This window comes from Furipterus horrens, unplaced genomic scaffold (genome assembly GCF_987537825.1).
Source record: "Furipterus horrens unplaced genomic scaffold, mFurHor1.1.pri manual_scaffold_17, whole genome shotgun sequence".
In the NCBI taxonomy this organism is placed as follows: domain Eukaryota; kingdom Metazoa; phylum Chordata; class Mammalia; order Chiroptera; family Furipteridae; genus Furipterus; species Furipterus horrens.
The window spans coordinates 74,279,879-74,287,951 of record NW_028327187.1 but is presented as its reverse complement, the minus strand read 5'-3'; the positions used below and the strand labels follow the sequence as shown (position 1 = coordinate 74,287,951).

At 57.4% G+C, this 8,073-nt stretch overlaps 1 pseudogene; it reads right to left on the bottom strand.

The window, feature by feature from the left end:
* Positions 1-1,391: 1,391 nt before the first annotated feature.
* Positions 1,392-7,854, bottom strand: LOC149991224 (uncharacterized; annotated as a pseudogene).
* Positions 7,855-8,073: the final 219 nt, after the last annotated feature.

Genomic DNA, 8,073 nt, shown 5'->3' with positions numbered 1-8,073 from the left:
TCCCCTGCCTTCCTCTGCCCCCTACCCCCACCTGACAGCCATGTTACCCTGCCATTCTTCTTCATACCCTTTGGCCTCATCTGCTTAGTGTAAGTAAGAGCAGGAGGGAAGCGGGGATTCACCCAGCCTGACATTTCTGTGCCTCCCAGGGCCTGACCTCTGTGACTGTGGGGAAAGAGGAAGCTGGGGGCTGAATGGAGCAGGAAGGGTGGGGAGGAAGGGTCGTGAGAGCTGGGAAAGCAGCAACCCTTCACATCATGGGGCCAGTGCCTCAAGGGCTGATGACCTCTGACCCAGCCCAAACAGGAAGTGCCATATCTGTGGGCCTAGGCCGGTTTGGAGAAAGAATGCAGGGATGAGTCCAAAGCAAACACTCCGCCAGCTTCCCAGGCCTCTCCCTGCCCCCTGCCAGAGTCTGGCCCTTTTTCTGTTGAGAACTGGGGGAGGTGGGGTGGAATGGGGTTGGGGGTGGCTATAGAATGGTACCAATGTGAGGCTCACGGTTCCCAGGCCCAGACTCCAGCCAGAGGCTATGGCAGGGTAAGGTCTCTGCAGTGAGCACTTGGTGTCCTTCCTCCTTCATTCCATCTATATCCAGCAGCACTGAAGGCTGGGCCTACTGCATCCTTGATGCCTATCACTTGGCTGTCTCCCCACCACCACCATAAGTCCCCCACCTCCCGCCTCTCACAGGGGCTGGGACTGCCTTGGTCCCTGCTAGTTGTGCCCCACCTCATCCCTCACCCTTCCCAGCACCGGGCATGGTGGCATCATGAGCTCTCAAGGCTGATCCAGTGACCCCACCCTAGTCCTGTGGCTGCCCTCACACAAACAGGGTAACTGCTCTAGTGATGTCATGGATCTTTGCAGACCCCCTGTCCCCACCCAGCACAGATGGCCAGTCTTTTCCTCAGGGTTTGGCAGGGCTGAGCCACAAGAACTGGCTTGTGTCTGTATCTGCCTCCCCACCAGGCAGACAGTCAGCAACTTTGGCCAGGGGGCAGTTGCTGCTAGGCCCCCAGGGCCAGGCCTGGCCTCCCAGGGACCAAGTGCTCCTTTCCCAAAAGTTGCTAAACAGATGCTGCTCCCCACCCTCCCCTGGCACAAGGTTGCATGAAGGCACATCTGGGTCCCATACCTTTGGACATCTGTGTTTGTCCCTGAGGGCTGTAGGGGGCAGGGGATCTGGGGATTCACAGGCTAGCTTAGTGTGTGCAGGGGATGAGGGAAACTAGGATGAAGGTCCCAGGGCCTGAAATAGAGGAAGAGGGAGAGGCAAAGTGTCTCTGGCCTAGAGGTGTAGGTGTGGATGTATGTGCCTCCAGGACAAAGGGCCAGCACCAGGTCTTCCATGTCAGCCAGCTCTGTCAGCCAAGCCCACCTCTGTGCACCTACACCAGGACAGGGACCTTTCCTGGATGACAGGTGCTGGTGCTGCTATGAGCAACAATGCAGTTGTGGTACAGCATCAGCCGCCAGAGGCTCCTCGACAGGAAGGAGGGTACATTCACCAGTCAGTTGTGGGACAGGTCAAGAGTCTCTAGCTTCCTGTGGATGCACGGGTGCCAGATGAGCTGATGGCACCCAGCCGCAAGCAGAGGAACAGCTGGAACCCAAATCAGGGTCTCTGGGCTACACCCAAGAAGAGACTGAGGGTTTGACCCCAGACAGAAGACACAATCAGAGCTACACCTGACAAAGAGTACAAATGGAGGTGCCTGCGATCTGGGGAAAGAGCGAAAGAGCTGGAGGCAGTAGAGTTGTCACCTATCTTTCCCACTTAGGTCTTCCCCTGCTTTGCCCGTCCTTGGCCTCACAGCCTTTTCCTTTTATCTCCTGTCCTCTTGCTGCCTCACTCAGGCTAAGCAGAAGAGCTACAGGGAGGGAAAGAAAAATAAGCCTCTCAGAGGGTCAAGGCCAGGGGACCTGAGGGGTCAGGGAGGCAGGCGGTGAAGCTCAGGCCTCTGTGAGCCCTGGTTGCCCCATGGTTGGGGAGGACAAGGGCTGGTCAGGGAAAAGCAAGAGCAGAGGGTAGTGATGCTTCTAGAATGGGTCAGAGCAGAGAAAGTGGCTTTTCTCAATGACTTCACCCAGCCCCTGTAGGTGGGGTCAGCCCTTTGCCTTTGGGGCCCATGTTATCCTCAGCCCACAGGGCTGGGGGCTCAGGTACCTCCTGAGCCTGCCAACCCGGCAGTCCCCTTCCCTTCCACCGTCCAGAGAAAAACTGGGCTGTACCAGCCCGGGCTTGCCTGGCTGCCAGCTCCCAGCCCAGGCCCCATGGCTGGAGTGGAACAGCAGCTGGTCGGCTCCTCCCTAGGCTGCTGTCTGCTTTCCTTTGCCCCCTTGGCAAGAACGGGAGAGGAAAAAGGAATAATTAAACCCAAACATTCTGGTAACTTTTTCCTGGAACACAAGGATGCAGGGAGGGAGGCTCTGATCCCTGCAATGGTAGGTCGGACTATCTGTCAACCCATCTGTCTCTGCCACCCCAACCCTGCTCCCTGGATGGTGGTGTCAGATGCCAAAGATTGTACCTCACCAGACCTCCTGCTGATCTTGGGATCATATCCTGACTCCTTAGGCAGTGCCTTCAAGGACCAGATCTCCTCCTGGACCCCTCCTGCCAGCACTCCCACCCAGCTGTCGAAACCAGATCATGGGGACTCATCCTGGAGCTTTCTTATAATGGGATGAATAGTGGCCCCCAAAAAGTATGTCTACCCAGAACCTGTAAATGTGATGTTATTTGGCAAAAGGGTCTTTGTACATGTAAAGAAGTTAAGGCTCTTGAGGTAAGATCATCCTGGATTACCCTGGTGGGCCCTAAATAAAGTGACAGGTATCCCTATAAGAGACACACACAGAAGAGAAGCTACATGAAGACAGAGGCAAAAACTGGAGTGATGTGGCCATGAACCAAGAAACAAATGGATCTACCAGAAACTGGAAGAGGCAGGAAGGACCATCCCCTAGAGCCTTTGGAGGGACACAACCCTGATGTCACCTTGATTTTGGACCTCTGTCCTCCAGAACCATGAGAGAATTGGTCTCTGTTACTTTAAGTTGGCCAGTTTGGGGTACTTTGCTACAGCTGTCCCAGGACACTCATACATTTCTGTGTCCTGTGCCCCACCATCTCTTCCATGACCCTTCCTGCCTCTGTTGCCTCCTAGCTAAACCCAGTACCAGGCCAGCTCTTACCACCCATGCTGTCCATTCGTCCAAGCCCATAGCACCTCTTAGGTGAGCTTCCTGGGTGCCTGCAGGGCAAGTCAAGGCATTGGCAAAGGAAGGGATTTCTTTGGCCTTGGGGATTCTTCCAGGTGGGAGGTATAGGAAAATTTTGGAGGAGCAGATGGTGGCTGAAGGTCGAGGACACCTGGAGCCTCAGGTGGACAGACAGGTGACTCAGGTGACTCACCTGAAACCAAGACCAAGCAACAGGGCCACCCCCAGCTCTCTCTGCCTTCCCGCCTGACTCTATGGATTCCTTTGGGCATACCTTCCTTTTTCTCTGGCCTCCAGGTGCCCACTGGGGTGAAGCTCAGGTGGTGCCATGCTGGTGGTGGTACTCACAGAAGACCAATCTAAGTTCAGGGTGCCAGCTGGTTCTTCTGGAACTGGCTGTTGCTGAGCACCAGCATGCTGAGGCTGCGGATGTGGTTCAGCGTGTCCTCTTGTCACCTCCTTGATGACATTGGCACCCAGGTGCAGCTCCTAGGGTCATGGCTCAGGGTGAAGGGCCAGTTCATCACTCAGTGGTGGCCTGGCCCTGCTCCCTGCCCTCTTCCACCCAGCCCCAGGTGCCACAGTCTCTGCTCCTCTCAGGGCCATGGTCATCTGTGCAAAGGCTCTCAGCGACACCTGCCAGTGGTGCCATGGCTCCTCAGGGCCCCACAAGCACAAGGCGACCATGTGGCCCAGAGAGGGCATGGATTTTGCTCAGGGACACCCAGTCCAGAAAAGTTCTTGAGGCTCAACTCTGGGCTTCTGCAAGTTTATGTCAGGCGAAGGGGAGGTTTTTGGCACTGAAGCCTTGTGAGTTTATAGTCAAACCACCCCCCCCCCATGGGACGCTCTACTAACCAGTGGCAGATGCTCTGGTCATATGACCACAATATTGCTGCTCCTAGCTCACCTGCATGGAGGTTGGCAGGCCAGCTAGGATAGTCTGCAGCCAGTTCTGGTCCAGCCTCAGGTATAGGAAGCTGCACAGGGGCTGGAAGGCCAGGGGAGAGATGTTCCCATCATGCAGCTTGTTCCCTTCCACCTCCAGCATCAGCAGCTGCCTGAGACATGCAGGATGGGTGAACAGAGGGGCACCTGAGCCAGCCATAGAGCTCTGAAGGCCCACAGGGAGCTGCCTGCTGTAGCTCCCTTAGAGGCCAGGGTCACTTCCTCAGGATGATGCTCCCTCCTCTGCCCTACAGCCAGGCTGCCATGGGCAGACCCTCGCCTTGCCTGCAATTTTCCAAGGCCTCCCTGGCTGCCCAGTCATGACTGCTTTGGTCCCTGCTCCCAGGGCCTGCCCACGCCCCAGAAGCTGCTGTGCTTTAGGCCCTGTAGGAGGTTGTAATTGAGTTTGAGCTCCTGCAAGGAGGTGGGCAAGGCTGGCACTGTGGACAGCAAATTTCCATCCACGTTCAGCTGCTTTAACCTTGTAGATTCTGAAAGTGGGTGGGGGAGGAGAAGACGGGGTTAGGTTCTGGAGTGTTGTGTGGGCCAGGGCCAGGCCTTCTGGGTGCAGCTTTGGGCTTATTACATTCAGGGCCCCCCCCCCCTAGTGTGTTGTGTCATGACTTCCTAGTTCCCACTTAGACCAGGTCTGTCTGGGGGTTTCTAGACACACACACCTTTAGTTTCTCTCAGAAGGGCCACTCCCTCATGGAGCCCCAAAATCTGTGCTGCTCTTCATACTCCCAGCTATAGACTGTATCACTCCAAATCATCCAAGCCCAATATGCTGGGTACTCTGGGCCTTATCTTCCAGGCAGGGTGGGGTGAGGAGCAATGGATGCCTGGGGCCATTTTGCACTGGCTCAGACCCTCTGGGAGAATAGGTGGTGGGGCTGCTGCACACCTTAAAGGCATGGGGGTGCAGGCCTTGAGCATCCCGCTTGTTCTTGCTTAGGTCCAGCCACTGCAGGTTGCGCAGCCTCAGGAATGCATTGACCGGGATCTTGGCAACTTCATCATCTGTGCACACACACGTATGGGGCCACCGTAGTCCAGGTCTCCTTGACCGCCTCCCCTCTGCCACTCTGTACCTCCCCTATTCAGGCCGGAGGCAGCAATGACACACTCCGCGAAGGAGCTGACTGACTCTTCTGGCTGCCTCAGGTCAGGGTATCTTCTCACTCCCAACCTGGACCCACGGAAAGGTGAACCATTTCCAGGGCACAGTGGGGCGGTAGCCACAGTGGCCGATGACCCTGGGTGTGTGGCCTTACTCTTGCTGCAGGGATCGATGTGAGGAAGAAGGCCACCCACTGGCCAGGTAGAGTGTGGCCAGGCTAGGGTCAGTCAGAGCAGAGATGTGTTTCATCTTGACATTGCCACAGGCAATGGCCACCTGGGCCAGGGGGCATAGGCTGGCAGAGAGGGCATAGCTTGCTCTGTAGTGCCTGGGTCTGTAAGCCCACAGTCTGTGGTCTCTGAGGTGCTGCTGCCACCGTGACCTTGACTGCGGTCCGTTTTTTGACACCAGCCTCCTGACCAGGTTGGCAGGGGGCTCCTGGAAGACAAGATGCAGCCCTAGCCTAAGTCACACAGCAACAGGGGCCTGCCAAGGGTCAGGGCCTTGCCTGGGTCCCCTAGACTCACCAGCAACTTGGCCTCCTGGGCTAGAACAGCAGGCCACTGGGCCCCCTTCCCTGGGCACCAAGGGCAAAGGCCCAGATGGGGGCTCTGGGGGTGGGCAAGGGGACCTGCCTTGGAGATCTCCCCTCCTACCCCACACATAAGGGTGCTAGGCTTGGGCACATTGAGAGCTGGGGTGGGGTCTCAGTGGCTGGTGATGCTGGTGTCATTGGTGGAGATTTGACCAAGGCTTTGCCTCTTCAGATGCATGTACAACCTGATCACCCTCACAGGATCCATCTGGGGGCTGCCTCTCCTGGCTAGTCTTACCTTTAAGGTGCCTCATGGACTTCAGGCCCCTTCTTCTGACTTCCCAGATTCCTGCCTTCCTGCCCTGGCCTTCCTCAGCAGCCACTGTCCCCTCTTGTGCTCAGGAGGCCCTGCTGATCTGCAGGGATCTGAGTTTGGCAGCCTGGGGCCTCCTTGCCTCAGCCCCCATTGTTGCTGTGGCCTGGGGTGGGGCCTGCTCAGGGCTAGGCCCCTTGTGACTCTGCTATTGCTTCCAGGATGCTTGGGGTGACTCTTTCCTCTGGGCCAGCCTTGGTCTGGCATGGGCCTTCTAGCCTAGGACCAGGGGCTGGGCTGGGTTTCTATGGCCACCCTCCTCAGAGGCGGGCTGTGCCTGTGGCCAGTATAGCTGCCTGTCCTCAGGCTTGTCCTAGTCACCGTTCCAAGGGGTGGGTTGCACTTGATCTGCAGAAGAAGCCAGTTGTGCTGGGGTTGGCCAGGACCCCTTTGTGGCTGACAGGCAGCACCTCCTTCTCCTTAGTGGGAGGTCATCTGCAGGCTGGACACCATCTCTCTTTCCCTTTGTCCAGACCTCACTTCTGCCTTTCTTGTCTCTCTTTAGGAGCTCTCATCCTTCTGTCACAGATCCCCACGGCCACCAAGTATCAGAGATTTCCTGGTCTCCTCCCTACCTTTTCATGACCCCAGAGTAGGGGACCACTAGCACCAGAGTCATCCTGCCTACCTTTCAGAACTGAGGCAGCTTTTTACTGCTGGAGACACTCCAGTCTGTTGGGACAAGGCATAGGTAGGCCCCTGGGGTGGGCCCAGGAGAGCTTCAGTGGCCCTACGCAGAGGGGCTGGGGCTCCTCCTATACCGCTGGGTCCCTGTGGGTGTTTTCTGGGAAGGGGGGTGAGGATAGCCTCTGGAGAACTAAAGGGGTCACCTGGTAGTTTGCTTTCAGAGGTGGGAGCCCCAGTGCCTGCTGGGAGAGGGGGTTGTTGGGGGGCAAGGCAAGCCCAGAGGCCACCTGAAGGGGCCATCAGCCATAGCAAAGGAGGGGCAAATAGCTCCCAGGCCTCCCCTCCACTGCATGGTAGCCCCCCTTAACCAGTACTGACCATAAGCCTCCCTTTCAGGTCTATACCTTGGCCCCTCCTGCCCCACCCCCAAACCTGGGGGTGAGCTGCCAACCAGCGGCATATGAGATCAGGGCCACACTGTAGCCAGTTTCCTGGGGCCCTTGTGCCACCCCACCCCAGCCCTGGGCCCTCCACTTGACTCCCCAACCAGCAAATGCAGATCCATCCTACCAGCCCCAGCTGTAGCAGCCTCTCCTGGAGGGGGAATCTCTTACTTCCCCTGCTCCCACCCTAGGCAATGGGCACCAGACTTCTTAGAGTCTACAACCCCCCTCCTTGCCCTCCAGGGAGGGTTCTCTGAGGCCCATGGGCCCCACTCCAGCACCCAACACGGATACCAGTGGATTGCCTCAGGTGACCAGCTTTTTCTCTCTATGTTCAAGCCCCAGGGGTGTTCCACTAGTGGGGTAGGGTGCTGTCCTCCTGTCAGCCTCTTCCTGCTGGTGCCACCTACTCACAATTGAGAGACCCAGGGAGGATAGGCAACAGCGGCTGCAGGGTGGGCAAGCCCCTGGCGGTTGGTGGGGCTATGGGCTCTCTCAGACTTAGGCTCTGCTTGGCCAAGGCCCCTCCAGGGCAGCACCCCACCCAAAAAGCCAAGACAGGGAGCAGCATGCTCTTCATGGCCACTGTGTACTGGCCATGCTGGTCACCTGGGTTAAGACAATGAATAGCTGAGAGAGGTGGGAGTGGCTGTCAGGGCAGGCTGGGACACACTCACCATGGCACTTGACAGTCCTGCTCCCTGAGGTCTTGGCCCTAGCTGCAGTGCTTGAAGCCTCCCCCACCCACCCTGGCCCTCCTTTAGAAAACCTCCCTCCAAACAAAAACCTCTCCAGACCT